Genomic DNA, 18,035 nt, shown 5'->3' with positions numbered 1-18,035 from the left:
GCAGCTTGCCAGCCCGACGGCATTTACGACGGCCGCCTCGCGGGACACGCCTACCCGACGCCTCCTGACCAGCTGCAGGCCTTTTGACATCAAAGGCGCCGCACCACTTAACTGTCAGGCAGCCTAACGGCACAACCATGACACATGCGCCGCACGGTCACACGTCCAGCGGTCTACTGGGCTAGCGTCCTCCCCAGCAGCTCTGTCCTAAGGGAAAGTCACACTGTCTAAGATTGAACAAAGAGTGTTTTTCTAAAAAAGCAGCTGCATACCATTTTTCCATCCACTTGCCAGCAGACACAGGATGTTATTGGAATCGGGCTGCTACTTGTTTCACCGAATTTTATTTTTGTATCTCCCACAGCAACTGCTTGCACCAACAAGAAAAAGAACGCAAAGTTCGCGTCTTCCGCCACAGTTCTGCCCTAAGCAAAACATCGAGATATATTTCAAGGATTGTAGCTGGTATTTGGGGTGTCAGACTACCCATCAATCTTAGAATGAACAGAGCAACATCAGACGACCAGAAAAATTATGCACTGGCACTAGGTGTTGGTAGCTACTCTACATTTACAAGCAATTTTGGAACACGGAACTAGTGTGAACCAGGGATGCAATCTTTTGTTTTCATCGAGGCAACATTCTACTTTATATCTATCGAGGTAATAGTGACACGAGCAAGTTGTCTGCTGTCTTTGATGCTTTCCTGGAAAAAAGAGAATCATCTGTCTCTAAACTTACTTGCATATGCGTTAAAGAATAACAGAGAGTGGTTGGAGCGATAGGGTGGATGGAGTTTTAAAGAGGTTGCATTTAATGGTAGACTGATTATGCATTCTAGAGAGAGAGGGACATGCCGCTGTAGGTCATTTGACCACTTTTTCTGTTGTTTTGTCGAGATGCATCAGTTGTGTAACAACCTGCGTTCGACTCCCATACAACAGCGTGTTCTGTGTATGACTCTGAGCACTGTCTACTTTCGATCGTTAAAAGCAAATCTCTCGGTCATCAGACGTCTTCCACCCTGTTTCGACACATTCCTCTGGACGAACGAAGATTCATGCTAGGCGCTCAATCCCCGTGACGCATCTTGGGCCTAAAATCGAGTCTCCAAATTCATAACTACGGTGATTCTAAGTTAGCGACTTATGTTTGTGAGGTACTACAATCCCCACGTATACATCTACTTGACAGATGTCCTGAATATGGTGTTAGAGGTGGCACGACATGTAATTGCACATGTGAAACACAGCTGCTATGCGTTTGTCTCTTTTCTTACAAGAGGCATACTCCGTTTCTAAGTATCATTTTATATAGGACTGATTTAAGCATAGTACAATTTCGGAACCGTCATCGGATGTGAATAGTGGGGAGCTATACGCCTCTGGAAAGCTACATTGCACATGCATCACAAGGAATCGATTTTTTAAGGAAGTAGTTTTTCATGTTACAGTTTATCACCATAGTTTATCGTAGAGAAACCTGCAAGGATAATGTATGTCATACGCTGGAAATATATTTCTTAAATTAGGATAGTAACAGTGTATCATGCCATACGACTAATAGGTCGGAAACCGCAATGACCTAAGATTATAGCGTGTTTTAAGTGCAGAAGAGTGTAGCCTTATGAGAGCATGTGTGTATGTTCTCTCTTACCAATACCTTCTTGGTAATGACCCCAGAGACGAGAACAACACTTTAAAATTGATAGCGCAGTTGATTTGCGTAAAACGCAACGAACTCCGACCTCCTGGAGCTACATCATTCATAAAAACAACCAGTTTCTTGTTCTTAACCGCCTGTTAAAACTACTGTACACCGACAAGGGGTGCTAACCTCCTCGTAATTCGCTCATCTGGAGAAATATTGTGCTCTGGGATTAGTGTGGGACGGCAGTTACATTATCAGTTAGCTCTGTTCCTACACGGAACGTGGAATGTAGCAGTCTACTTCTAGTCAGCTGCATGGAGTGTTGGTTGAAGACAATGAGAGGAGATTTTTCAGTCTCTAACTTTATCCTAATAATGCGAGAAAGCCCTGTGATTCTCATCCACATAGATAAATATGCACTATGATCGCAGAGCTAGAGATGCACTACGATCGCAGAGCTAGAGATATGTAGGTCGATGTCTGGTATACCTTGATTTATACGATCGAGAACCAACAATGAATAAACATACTGCACAGTCATCTTCTTACATTTGTGATCGTACTCGCAAAGTAGTGTAGGGGTTGTTTAGCCTGCTGCCATATGATTGGTTGGTCTTGAAAATACAATAAAATTGCTAAAATTGATAGCACTATCAACTATGATGCTTATTATTACAGTGCATTGACGGTGTCTTTTCCATCCCAACAGACCAGGTACACTGTTGATTACCTCGTAATGTGATTTACACTGTGCGATGTCTAGTTTCCTGGGGGAGTCAATAGACCAAACGCGTTAATGTCAGTTTAGAATCTGACACAGACGTCGAAGTTGTGATGGAAAAAAAATTTATGGCAGTGTATAAAGTGTGTTACAGATGAAAAAGTAGTGTATCAAACAACGAAACAAGGTCCCTCTCTTGTGACTGATTACATGTGGAAGAAGGTTCTCGCACAGTGCAGACGATGAAACCATACGTCAGTCTGTGCCAGGGATGTGGATCGCTGGCCACCTGCTCCAGTCGATAAATACCTTTATATCTAATAGCATCTCCGCATATGCCCGATGTTAGCATGTACACAGTATTCGTTTTCGATATATCGGAAGAGAGAGATGCAGTAAAAATGTGTAAGATGAAATTAATGGAGCTTTTATAGTTCATACTTTTTCTCTGCTGGATGATACAGAACAACGATGATAGATTGTCTGGATATTAGACGTGAATGGATCCTGAGGGAAACGGATCTCCTTCGATCTTGAGTCTTCCTAGTCTTCCCAGCAAGAAACGCAATTGTAACTCTTTGTACTGTCGTCGTGTTGCAGGTGCAGGTTTCATTCGATTTTGACCTTACACATCGTAAACGGGTGGCGGAGCTACGACAACATGTTCCCACTTCCACCGAGTGGTCAAAACACACTCCTATAGCATTAACTCAGCTCGATCTGTTTCTAAACTGGTTGAAGAATGTGGTGGACGGGTAGTCTGTTGGATATGGTCATCCTACAGTACAGGTGCTGAATCTTTACACCAGTCTGTGGATGTGACTTTGATCATGAAACACCTTCGCCAATGAACCAATACCTGTGTATTTATTAGGATCGCCAGATACGTTTGGGCGATAGACATGAATGCAACCTGAGAGACACACATTTCTTTCGGACTACCTGTATGTAGTTAGGAGATTTGTCGCAAAATGTTCATCCTTCCTCCATGTCATATATGATGTATAAACTTCCTAATTTTCGCAACAAGAAACACCACCGTAACTGCTCGTACAATCTCCTCTACTACCTCTTGTTCCAGGGGAAAGCATCGTTTGGCGCTGGCCTTACACACTATAGGCCAGCTATGACACCATATTCCCAATTCCACTAAGTGGTAAACACGCACTCCTGTCGCATTAACTCAGCTCGTACTCTTCCCCACAGGATGCAGAAGGTCTTAAATATAGCACACGCTGACATCCGTACAGGTCAGTCTTAAATCGGGATGATCACATGGACTAAACTCCAGGGAGGGCGGGACAGAGACTTAGGAGCAGTTAGGAGATGCAGACCGAATGTCTTAAAATAGCGCTGGAGTTCTTGTTTTATCGCATCCTTAGCAGATAGGTTCGAAAAGAAAAGGTGACTCGTTTCGAAATACAAGAGTGGCACGAGTATGTTTCACTAATGGCTGTAATCATTAAAAGACGTCTCTACAAGATCCAACGCAAATATGTGATTGAATAAATAGACTTGATTCCAAATTGCGGAAAGCATTTCGGACAGCGTTTCTGCTTGAAAGCGTAACACTATCAGCGACCTTGTGTGCATGTAGACTCAAGACCGCTTTATATGCAGGGTGGTGGTAAAGTAGGCGTTATGATCGTGTTGTTTTAATAGCGCGGTCCTTACGCGAAATGTATCTTGTGGGTTGTAGAATCCATCTGACGTCAGCTTCAGATGTCATTTCTCAATAGTGTTTCTCTAAAAGAACTTCGTGTTCTCTTCATGGATTCCCAGATGTCCTACTTGGCGAGTGTTATCAGACTACTGAAAAAAAAAAATTACTCGCCATACAAACTGACAAGCATTTATTTTCTTTATTTTCGTTGTGGTGATATCTTTTAACGAAATTTCAATCACCCGCCTACAAAGAGCGAGAAAGGCTTTCACGATCTGTTTCGTAAACGCTAGTACGATATAGCATCGCACTGGTAAAAGAGGTCCTCTCATAGTGTACAAAACAGCTACGTTCTCTTGAATTAAAGCTTCGTGTTGTCAAACGTAAAATGAATGTGTTTTTTTCCCGACATGTGTGCCAATGGCGTGGATGATACTCGGAAATGTTTTGTAATAGAGATGTGCATGACAGTATATTTACAGACACTGAGTGCGAGAGACGCTCTCATGTCGCGTAATTTGTTCAACAAGCTGGAAGAAATTGGTTATTAAACATATTTTTTTTTCTTTGGAATTTAAATTCTCACTTTTTCTTTATCTGATGACGGTTTCGAAACAACGAGGACATTATGTGGCGAACGGTAGCTCTCGCATCAAAAGAGTCGAAGTATTTTTTTCCTGATTTTATGCAGGGTGTGACATATGTGATCGGCGGCAGTACACTTCGCTGGACATCACAAAATAATGTCATGCGACTGCAGTCGAACGTAAAAACTATACCGATTTTGCTCGTAAAACTAAAAGAAAATGGGCTTTACTTATTTTCGTGGAAAGAGGACATTTATAATGGTCACAAATGTGTTTTGCTCTTTTTAATAATTTTAGACAAACGAATTGCCCATGAGGCGGTCGTCCTTTTATCTCCTATTGTTTAGTTGACTACAGATGGTATGGCCGGCCGCGGTGGTCTCGCGGTTCTAGGCGCTCAGTCCGCAACCGCGCGACTGCTACGGTCGCAGGTTCGAATCCTGCCTCGGGCATGGGTGTGTGTGATGTCCTCAGGTTAGTAAGGTTTATGTAGTTCTAACTTCTAGGGGACTGATGACCACAGATGTTCAGTCCCATAGTGCTCAGAGCCATTTGAACCATTTTGAACAGACGGTATGTGTTGCCGTAGGAGCGTCGACTTAAGGCGGCGCGCAGATGGTGGAAAGCAAAGTTTTGTGGACCAATTGGACCATTCTCTGGATGGGTGGGGTTATGCTACGTAATTTCCCTTTTTTGCCATAAGCGGCAGCCAGATGGTGGAAAGCCGAGTGCAGCGAGCGGCCGCCGGGACACAAGTGCAGCTGAGAAGACAAGTGACGTCATCCAGGGGTGGGGGTTGGCGTGGTCGGGGGCGGGAGTGTGCGGAGGTTTTCAGGGGTGGGGTTGATTAGTTGGTCTATTTATTTAAATTGCATATCAGTTTGATATCAAAGTTGCACCACAAAGGCTTATTCTATTACTTACATGATAATCTTGATATAGTTCATATGCTGTTACGGAAAATATTGTTTTGAATGTGTGGGTGATCTGAAAATGGTTTTACGTTACCCGAAACCAGTTATCAATTAAATAAAAAGTGAACCTTGCAATTGGCTGCTTCTACATCAGATTGATAAAATTAATATGATCACAACTGTTACAAAACTGTGGCTGAATTACAGACATATGACGGTTACAGAACGCAGGTGGGGGTTACAGCTGAGGATGGACAAGTTTGTCTGGAGGAGAGAAGCGCTTCATCGTCACAGCTAGTCATTTCTGATGTCGAAAAATCAATAATAAAAGTGATAGGAAAGTTTGAAATACAATTACAAAGGAAAGAGATACCGATGTTAAGGTACACAAAATGCTTGGCTCTTCTGTTCGAATGTAGGGCTTATAAGACGAGTCGACAGAACTGACAACAAACTTAGCATGAAAAATAAATGTTGAAGATGAATGAACCATTGTCTACGATAATGAAGAGACGCAGAAAGGAGAATAACGACTCACTTCACACAGGCGCAATGTTGGACGAATTGAAAAAACTATAATGTAGGAAGATATGTTATACAGGATTACTGACACAAGGAAGACATCAGTACCATGGGACAGGCGAAGGAAGTTTTCTTCCTTAATAAATATTGGGATAAGACACTGACATGAAAGTGAAGAAGAAGATCCTGAAAAACTAATTACGTCCGTAGCACGCCACTGTATGAATGCGGAGACGCTGACAGAATTTGAAATGTAGTATTACAGAAGACATAAGAAGATTTAACAAATACTAGAAATAACAGACGAAGATACAAATCTGTCGAAAACACTAACCCTAAGAAGTGACATGTTAGTAGCACATTTTCGACATCATACGGTAATGACTTTAGACGGGGAGAAGCAATGCAGGGGAACAATAGGATGAGCAGAATCAACGCCTAGATAATGTTACATATTTTATATAGGATGTTGTGTGTACCTGTTTCGTGGAGATGAAAAGATTAGCGTAAGGTAGGAGTAGTTTGAGGACATCACCAAACCACTCAGAAGAGAGAGGACATAAAGACGCTTTCGGCTACTGCTCTATTTTCCGTTTCCGCTGAGTTCGCTAGTATCACTGTGCTAGAAGCACGTCAGGCGCACGTAACGCCTGGCCGCACCACACCGGTTACGGCACCACTTAGAGCAGCGCGCTACCGTCCATCCTCGTGAAATGTGCAAACGACGTAACTACCTGCGACATCTGAATGCGTTCCATAAACACAATTCCCCTCGCATCAGCCCCCGTGGACACAACAAATGCGTCGCGAGACTTTGCTTACTGCTACTTCCACTCGCTTAACTCTCCGAGTCACGAAACAGAACACCAACAGTGACTCCAGTGGTATAGCTCTGCCGCCCTGCTCCAGTGAACACAAACTAAAAGCGACGCTTATCCTGCGCAACGTGCAGAAGTATCGTATGATCAGCAGACATGTACAAGCGTCCGATTTACATATCAGTTTCCTGCTCATTTAAACAAGTAGCTCATCATTAGGCACTTAAATGCTAAGTGGATGCCTTTTCCAACTTTTAACCTGCTTTATATGTACTGAGTGTTTTGCTGACGTGAGAGCTAAAACGTCATACAGTTATTTCTGTAAAGGTATAAACTATACTTTTGTAGGAAAATGTTGCCTACACTATACTTTTATCGATGGCAGATTCCAAAATATACGAAATGTTATAGAGAACTACACATTCTAACATATAACGATGGTGTTACCGTGCGGTCGTACAATAACATATATTCACAAGTACTACTGCTTGACATTCGGATTAACGAAACTAATACTACATTTCAATAAATATTTTGTGATTTTTGGGTGTGTAATAATACAAATAGAGTGATCAATGATGCAGCATTTGCTCTGTAACAGCACCATTTACCTGCATGGAAATATTTGCAAAGTTATCGCTATATGATCATTTTTAAAAGACGAAAATTGAAAGCTTTATATACAGTTTTTAATTATGAAAGTTTTACTCGATACATTAGGAAAAATGCGTCACGTGTGCCTTTCACATCGGAACGATTTCATGTTACACGATCAAATGCCGCCTGCGGTTTATCACAAGACATGCCTCATTTGAGCCATTCCGAAGCACTATTCATATGTGTGAGACACCAAGTTGCTCGACCGAAGAAATTAAGATGAATCGAAAATGAGCTGAAAGTTGCGTCTTACGTTTCTTATGTTGGCACGAGTAAGGTAGAAGAGCAACTTACAAACGCAATGCGTGTTCAAGCTGTATCAAGAAACTTGTTACTTCTCTTACACCTTGTGTAATGATCACAACGAAACAGAATGTTGGACTTACGGAGGTCCGGCAGCTTGAGGAGAACAGATGAAAGTGTAATTATCAACTTTAACGTGGCTAATATTTCGGTTCCCTGCAAATTCGGAACAATAAGTTTAAGAAAAGTCTGCAACAAACTCCATACCGTTAAAATGAAACATTTGTTTTGTTACCCTTTGTTAGATGATCCTCCTGATACATAAGCCATCATAATCGTCTTTCGAAATAATTGACTGAGTTTTGGGTTTGTGAGTGAGATAATGAATCAGGTGGAATACTAGATAGTGACGACATTCTGATGGTTTGGGTAGTGAACCCACAGATACTGAAATGTGGGTCTGTATGAAATATGTGAGACCTGTGTTGTCATTTAGGTTTGTGCAGTTGTAATTTCACTATAATTGTGAGGTATATGAATACGATTTCGTTTAGTGAAGTCGGGTATAATACGAATTGTTGTCATTTAGTAATAGGAGTCACTATTGTTGTGTGTGTATGTTATTAAATTCGATGGTTTGCAGCTACCATGTTGAATTTCAAATTATTGTAACGAAATGGGCTATTTCGTTGACATAGTTGGTCAACTGGATTTTGTAAGAGTGAAAATCATTACAATTAAAAGTAATCTAAAAATTATTGCAAAATAGAAGCTGGATCACACTGAATGCCTGTAAGTTGAACCAATGAACATTGTAACACGAACTGCAGTCCAACGTTTAACTGTATTCTTTCTTTTTTATTTCTTTTCCTTTAGTTTAGATAACAACATTGTCGAGCGTGGTAGACTACAGTAATGTGTAGCTAGACTCAAACGGATCAAGACGTGGCATATCGTATATCTCCTTTAAACAATTTTAGAATCACATATAACTCGGTCTGTTTAATTTTCTATACAAAGAATTCCGTGTACAGTAGTACGTAATACAGAAAGAACATCACTTCTCCTTAAGGCGTATTTTATTTGCACTTCCCTATATTTAACCATTTAACAAGCCACTTGAAATTTTTAACTGTCAGCCTGTCGTTTCAGAATCACTATATTGTTTGTTTAACGGGCATAATTTTCTGCTTATGGGTATAAAAGATTTTATTCCGCAATTGCAATTTTAACATTACGTGATGTCAAACTTAAGTGGTGGATGTCGTTTCCGGCACCAATAGGAGTTACACGTAGCAAAATATTGATAGGTTAGTGTCCCACTTCATAGCCTGTTAATAAACTACAGCTACATACGGTACATGTAATAACACAGATTCATAAGCTGAGATTGTGAGAACAGAGTAAAATCTTCTACACCCATAAGCTGAAAATGGATTTTCAACGGTTCACACATGCGCTTGATACTACAAGAAACCTGTTTGCGAAAGTTTTCTTCTTAAGAGTCAGTGAATCAGACACAAACTTTGTACCAAAATAAATATCTATACAGATTTAATGACTGTATCCGCCTGCCTTACACCTGTGGCGATTCTTCTAGTGCATGGAATGACTAGGTTTAACAGCAAGAGTACAGTCATCATCTCCCAAAAATTTAGTAGAAAAATGTGCAAGTTTTCAGTTTTTACCGGCGAATCAGCCTATTAGGGGCGTAACGTAAAAACTCCCTCATACGATAAGTATTCCAGTAAAAAAGTCGTATGAGACCCGAAAATATGAGAGCTGAGTCCATGTTTAAAGAAAAGGATAAAAAGGGGGTGAACTGTTGAGCACAAATGTACCAGTAGATTTCTCACGAGAACAAAACATTCACTCTTCCTCGCACTATCCAACTACAAACTGAAATAAATGAGACTCACTCAATCTTTAATGCAATATTGTTCGTATTTATCCTGGCCAAGCACAAATGAAATGTATGTTTCTCGGAGAACAACACAGTTCAGAGGCTGGTTGGAACATGGTTTGGTTAAAATCTTCTTTTGGCATGGCAACAACATCTACACTTTAATCTGCGTGGACGTGTCAGAACATTGCAGCTTCTGCAGCGACCGCTGCTGCCGCCTGAATCAAGGTCAAAGGATAATGTACTCATGCATCAGCTTGAGGTTGTCAAACGATATTCACAGCTCCATGTTCTCAGGTGAACTGTAGTTTTTGGTATAGGTGATAGTGGTTGGTTCCGTTTGAATAGAGTTGGGCCACGGAGACGATTCACATAAACAAAGTCAGATTACACTGTAAAATAGATTAATTCAGGAGAGAAGTTATATAGCTTCCAGCCAAATGTATGCTTTGTCTATCAAAAACCAATCCCTACCTGATTAGTGTCCGTCATTTTTTTGTGTAAGATTTATCACCTAGTTCTAGTTATTGAAGATTTCATAAAACTTGTCGCTACTTTGTAAACTTACAGGGTGACAAACATTGAACTATATGAAATAAAATCTTTATATCTTCTGAACGGTTTGCGTTAGGACGTTCAAACTCCACGGGTGGCCGCGGGGCATGATGGGAATTTGTATTCGTATGCGCGAGTGTCTTCTTGATGTCGGCTACTTCCATTTGGATGGGTTCGTCAATAACCAAAATTGGGGCATTTGGCGGACTGAGAATCCGCATTATGCGATCGAGAAGTGAACACGGGTGACTGTGTGGTCTGCGGGTGTCCAGTCACGAATAATCGGTGCAATATTGCTTGGTGGCACAGTGACTACCGAAACGTACGTATGTGAAGGTTTTGGAAGATGATTTCATCCCCAAAATCCAAAGTGACCCTGATTTCGACATAATGTGGTTCATGCAAGACGGAGCTCGACCCCATCGAAGCAGGAGAATGTTTGATGTCCTGGAGGAGCCTTTTGGGGACCGTATCCTGGCTCTGGGGTACCCAGGGCGTCGATTGGCCGCCATATTCTCCGGATCTGAACACATGCGACTCCTTTTTGTGGGGCTATATTAAAGACAAGGTGTACAGCAGTAACCCCAAAACCACTGCTGAGCTGAAAACAGTCATTTAGAAGCTCATCGACAGCATAGTTTTTCCTACACTTCAGCGGGTCATGCAGAATTTCGCTATTCGCCTGTGCCACATTGTCGCTAATGATGGCAGGCATATCGAACCTGTCCTGTCACAACCCAAATCCGAATATCTGTTGTGACATTTACATGTTGAATAAAGTGTGTGCACGACGTACTTCGTAACTAATTTAGGTTTTTTCCGTGTACATTAATAATTGTCAGTGTTCTCATTCATACTTCCGCTATTATTCATTGGTTTTGTTTGATTGTGGTGTTACGTGAGTAGCTTCCCTCAGACACGTATTTATGATTAAAGCGGGTGACAGCTTGCAGAAACGAAATGTAACTGAGCCATTACGGCCATCCCCATGCATCCAAATGAAAATTAAGCGTATAACACTTCCGGCAACTACGACAATAGCAATACACCGGTAACGTGACTCCTGTGAAAGAATGTTTGTTTTGTGAGCGTAACTGTGTGTAATGGATAGGTATCGGATTGCTAGTCGTTTCTGGAAAGATTCCTACTGAGAGAAAACAGTAGCAAAACAATCAGGAATCGAACCAAGATTCCAATACTAATAAAGTGAAGTGGCATTACTTATGAGGAAACGGTCACCAGTCTGATTAGGCAAAGCTGTACCAAGAACCAGTATAGTTCACAACGAAAGTGAACTATTGGGACTGACTTTACTTGATACTGAAATTCTGGTTTTCTAATAAGACACAAAACAGTAGAGCAGCTTAGCAAATAATGTGCAAGGGATTTGACTTGAACTATAAAGGAGGAGTATTAATACGTTTAGGCAACAACTGGCTCTTAGTAACACTTACTATCTGTACATTACAGTAGAAAATTAATGATAATTATATGTAAATGAGTATTAATGGTAGACCAGAAGTACCGTGGACGAGGGATACTTTTGTCAGTTTAATTGTTGGAAATTATGACCTCTGAAATACTTTTCAAGTAATTGCATCATTTGTACTGATTATTATTCTACTACTGATTATTATATACTATTTAATTCAGATGCGACACGTGATACCTGGTTCTAGTATAGTTTGAACAGTTGTGACTATTTGCTTACTGCATAAGAGTTACAAGGAAGAAAGCTGTACTTCTTGAGTACTGTTATTGCAATATGAAACTTATGTGTGGCTCAATTATTAGCATGGTGATCTAGAAGTTAGTAGACTAGGACGTAAACGGAACATTTTTGTCACAACACAATATTAGAAACACTCATAGCTACAAAACACATGAAATTATAAACCCTATTATTTCACTAAGAAAAATCTTTAGAGTGATTTCCTCAAATCCTGTCTTGGTAGTTGTACTTTGATGATAACTTTTAACTATGCTTTAGTGAAAAATACGTGTTCTTCAAAACTTACGTTTACTGAATAATTATGGAATGTAATACTCCACGATGCTTATAAACTGTAGTAAAAGTTCAATGAAATAGGATACTAGGAAAAAATGTAGCACTTGGGTGGGACCTCGTATAGGTAAACGAATCAGGATAAGATCTGGGAGCTCAACACACCGTTTACAGAACAAAAACTTATTCCTGAAATGAAACTGTATAACTGTTCAATGCAGTTATACAGTATTCAACCGATAATTTATTATGAAGGTGGTGGCAGCGTTGATCTTTCGCGTTATTCAAAAAAGGCCTAAAAGTATCCATTGTTCTTGCTGTGTAACTGGCTCTGAAAATTCTGTTCTTAAAGTCTGAGTTTCGTGGTAGAGTGCCAGCTATTTTTCGTAGTATAGAGCCAGTCAAACTATCGCCTGAATAATAAGCCGAATAATATACACATCTGAGGCTCTGTTATATAATATTACAGTTCTTCTCCCCTCGTTCAGCTCACAAGATGCGCACACTTTGGCTGTTAGCCAATAACTGACCATGCCACAAAGGAGCTTCGCAGTTCGAAAGCCAGAACCACATTTTCTATTCCTGACAAATCAGTTTCGTTTGCAGGGGGGCTTCCCTCCGCATTTTACATGATTATGAGTCCACGTTTCGTATGCATGAACCAGTATTATAAGTGAAGTGTTAATATTTTCACTCTCTTACACTATACTGCTTATGATATTACATACATAGATTAATTACAATCACGTTAATTATCATAAATAACGAATAAAACATTAAGGTGTACATTAAATCAAAGAGCACAGTTGTCCAAAAGTCATATTAAGTAAAAACAGACAAAGAAGTTATGTAAGATAATTACAGGTAGTGTCGAAAATCGTGTCACAAGCTGAATTTAGAGCCTATTCCAGATACCTTTTTGTGGCTGCCATGAGTTTGGAGAAAAGTATTTGCAGCTACAAGCTGTACGTAAATACCATTATTATCAATACGGCATTCCAACGAAGATTATTAACGTCATCAGGGAAATGTATGAAGACTATGAATGCCAACTGCTACATAATGGAGAACTAACAGAGCCTTTCCAATTGGGGAGTACGACAAGGATATATTCTTTCGTCAACACTATTTCTTTTGGTGTTGGACATTGTGATGAAGAGAATGATTGGGGGGGGGGGGGGGGGACGGAAGAAAGGTGTACAATGAGGGATGCGGCATAGCCTCGAAGATCTCGATTTCGCATACGATATCTGTTTAATGGCACAACGATATCGAAGAGAAAGTGGCCAGGTTACGGAGAGGGGCAGAAGTTGCAGGCCCCAAGATAAATGTTAGGAAAACCAAATAAATGCGGATAAATTCCACCATCACTAATAGGTTGGCCATTAATGGAGAGGACGCAGAACGGGTTCAATCTTTCCTCTATCTCTGAAGTATAGTCACGACTACAGGAGGCGCTAAGGAGGACGTCCTTAGTCGCATGCGCAAAGCAAATGGTGTGTTTGTACAACTGTACCCTGATTGGAGAAATAGGAACATCTCAAAGAAAAAAAAAACCTCCGGATTTTCAATAGCAATGAGAAGGCTGCTCTGTTGTACGGTTGAGAATCTTGGAAGGTGACTAACCACATCAAAAACCAGGTCCATGTTTTTATCAATCGCTGTCTCCAGCGTACTTAAAATGTGGGATGGCCAGATATAATGACAAATGAAGATCTTTGGAGGGAGTCAAATCAGTAAGCAATCAATACACAAATCAAGGAAAGAAAATGGAACTGGATTGGGCATACATCGAGGAAACTAGATGGAGCTATTGAAAGGGTGGCGTTGGACTGGAGCCATCAAGGAGCTGGAAAACGTTGTCGTTCCAAACAGACCTGGAAAATGGCGATCGAGAGAGAAGCTGCACAGGATGGGAAAACCTGGAGTGAAGTGAAGAGACTCGCTAGAAATTGTCATGGCCATATGTTCCAGAGGGACGACTGGAACTAAGTTAAGTAAGTCAAGTCACATTGAGACTAACCGAAATATATATTACAGATTAACTGTCAAAGTCAATGCTGCGAAGGTTACAAAAACATGTGAAAATCTACACACAAAAAATACGGAATCCATTGTCTAGTTAAGCGAGACAATAAATGTCAATAGTGTCGACGGGCAGATAACATTAGTGTATTATACAATTCCTTAACAGATGTTAAACATGAAGCCAAAGTCAGGCAAGAAAATTTAACAACAATCTTGAAAGGATTGCGTTAGTCATTTTCATACTATAATGAAAATGAAATATACCCATTATAACCAACAGTATAAACCATACATATGTTTTAGTGTGAAATTAGGTTTACAAAGTTAATAATTGAGAACAGTAATCAAATCAATCCACCACTTAGTCATTATTCCTGGATATTAGCAGTGGTGATCAAGCACAAATGCAGCTACATGGGCACACTATACCTAGTTCTTAAGGAGCTACAGTTAAACTACAGTTCCCATTTAAACAATTCATTAATGGACAGTAAGTAAAGTATAACTTAAAATGGGCAAATTAGGGCTACTCTTTAGATAAAAGTCTCAACGCAAAACATGCTGGACCGATTCACCTAACTTAGGCTACGGGTAAATACTGACTAGCAAAACAAGTTGTAACAGGTCTATCTTGATAAAAGTATTAATATTTAAAGAAAATAATCTGGAATGTCTTTCTGTATGACCTACCACACAGCTCACAGTATATATATGTTAGATGAAGACAATTGAAAAACAGTATAAAACTTATGCAAGGAGTATGATTACAAGTAAGACAGTGAGACCTATTTGTATATGCATAAATAACTTCAGAAACCATTTAGATTCAAAATATCTGCTCATGAGATATAATCGTCAGAAACTAAATGGAATTAAGTGAAGAAATTAAATTTAGTCCTAAGTCTAAAAGTCATTTAATCCTCAGGTACCATATATATATGATCCACAAATGGAATATATATACAAATATAAGGTGAACTTATTAACAAAGGGAAAATCTTCAGATGAAAGACGAAAAACAAAACGTGCCAGACAGATTCACCAAAATATCATTCAGTGAATAAAAAATAGGTGACTGTGTCTGTAAATAACGTTAAAATCCTCACAGAAAATAGAGATTACCATTATATGTAAACTTTCTAGCATACAGGTCCACAGTTTGTATATAAATTTGGTTTTAAGTACAATATATACATTGGTCCTAAACTAATGTAACCACATATTTCAACAGGACATAATTAAAATTATATAATCATAACTATTTTATAGCATTGGTCACTAAGAATATATCAGAAAGTTAGGTGAAGACCACTCAAAGAAAATATATGGAAATAAAACAGAATATTCTAACAGTGCACTGATTTCCCAAGACTGGAAAGTAGGAAAGTCGGTTATAGGGCTATGTTTGAAGAAGGCAAGACTACTATCAGTCAAAGTATTTTCAAAATCAATGACCAAAGTACATTACGGCTCATGTTGCAAAATTTCTGTGAAATTACAAGGGACTTTTTCTTCAAATCTCTTTCTTTAAAATATCCTCTCTATATTGTTTGAAGTACCAAAATATCTCTATTTTCTCTAATAAATTTATATACCAACCTTTATTTAATTTGTGTAGTAATATTAAGCTTTTACCTATGTGGCCTATTGTATGATTCTTGTTTTCACATGTTCACTTAATGTTGGGGTGCTAGATTGGTTGAAGTGTTCTTGGAATCTAGTCTTAATGGGTTCGCCAGCTTGATCAACATAAAACTCGAAACTTCCTGGCAGATTAAAACTGTGCGCCGGACTGAGGCTCGAACTCGGGACCTTTGCCTTTTGCAGGCAAGCGCTCTACCAATTGCGCTACCCAAGCACGGCTCACGACCTGCCCTCACAGTTTTACTTCCGCCAGTACCTCGTCTTCTACCTTTCAAACTTCACAAAAGTTCACCTGCAAAACTTCCAGAACTAGCACTTCTGGAAGAATGAAATTTTCATTCTGCAGCGGAATGTGCGCTGTTACGAAACTTCCTAGCAGATGAAAACTCGGTACCGAGTTTTAGTCTCGGTCCGGCACACAGTTTTAATCTGCCAGGAATTTTCGAAACAGTGCACACTCCGCTGCAGAGTGAAAATTTCATTCTGGAAACATAAAACTTGTTACATTCTTCACAGCTGATATAATAAATCTCATTCATTCAAGTTTTGCCTTCCTACGCCAGATGTTTACTAATACAATTCTCTGTTTGAAAAACTATTGTAATATTACTTACTCTGAAAATGTGATGCCAATGACCAGAGGTTTTCCCCGTGTAGGGAAAAATGACAAAATTGTTATTCTTCTTTTCCTTGATCGTTGAAAGAGTAATCTCTCCAATATTCTTAATCTATATCACCTAAACCTCGTTCTGAAGTCATCTGTCTACAACTGTCACATCACATCCGTTGCTAACATGTATGTGCCTCAGAGTGTCTAACTCTGTATTAAACTGTTCCTCTGCCATTGGGATTTTTAAAGTCCTCTCGATCACTGCATAGAAATCGGCATATTTGTACTGACTGGATCTACAGACATGTTATGAATGATTATCTCAGTGGCAGTGGGCTTTCTGAAGAAACTGAAGGAATGAATATTATTTACTAAGATGCTAATCTTAATGTCTTTGTCTATCTCCAAGGAAAATTTCAACTTTGATGTATTCTGTTGGTGAATAAGTTCGTAGTATTTTAGGTAAGTTTAATAAACACAACGGGCACAAGGAACACAGACTTTACTCATCAATAAAATATTCTCCCTCAATATTTACAGTAGTCTGCCAACACTGGGATAACTTTTCGATTCCGTTACTGTAGAAATCACGTTGTTTGAGGAGAAGCAATCATCGAGCCATGTTCGTAGCGCTTCTTCATCTCGAATAAAAGTTCCTTGCGTGAAAATCTGAGGGCGCAAGATCAGACGAGTAACGTGGCTGCGGAATGACTTTCTAACCCAACTCCTTTATGGCGTTTTTGTAAGGCTAGTAAAATGCGGATGGGATTCATCATGGAGAAGCATCACTTCACGCTCCCATCCTAGGTGTTGTTCTTGGATTGTATCCGCAATGTGTCTCAGTGAAGTGATGCTACCCCATGATAGAGCTCACCTGCATTCTGCGACAGTGACAAAAACCACTATAAAGGAGTTGGGTTGGGAAGTTATTCGGCATCCACCTTGTTCACCTGATCTTGCACCCTCAGATTTTCATCTTTTCCGCAATCAAGGACCTTCGATTCCAGATGAAAAAGCGCTGCGAAGGTGGTTTTACGATTACTTCGTTTCAAACTACGTGATTTCTACAGTTGCAGAATGCAAAAGTTATCCCAGTGTTGGCAAACTGTCATAAATAGTGGGAGAAAATATATCGGTTATAACTAAAATCCCTGTGATGCGTGTCTGTTGTGATTACTAAACTTATGAAAAAACGCTATGAACTTATGCACCAACAGAATACATCCAAAGTTAAAATTAACCATGTACATGGGTAACGACATTAAAATTAATTTCTTAGACCTGACAGTTTCTGTAATAAATAATAGGCATATCTTTAGTTTCTTCAGAAAACCTACTGCCACTGATACAATCATTCATAAGATGACTGGACACCCATTCAGTACACATAAAACATGCAATGATGGAGAGGACTTTAAAAATCCCAGTGACAGAGGAACAGTTTAATAAGGAGTTAGACGCTCTGAGGTACATGGGTGTTAGTAATGGATATGACGTCGGACTTGTAGATAGATT

Source organism: Schistocerca piceifrons, chromosome 4 (genome assembly GCF_021461385.2).
Source record: "Schistocerca piceifrons isolate TAMUIC-IGC-003096 chromosome 4, iqSchPice1.1, whole genome shotgun sequence".
Taxonomy (NCBI): domain Eukaryota; kingdom Metazoa; phylum Arthropoda; class Insecta; order Orthoptera; family Acrididae; genus Schistocerca; species Schistocerca piceifrons.
Note: the sequence above shows the minus strand (reverse complement) of the source record.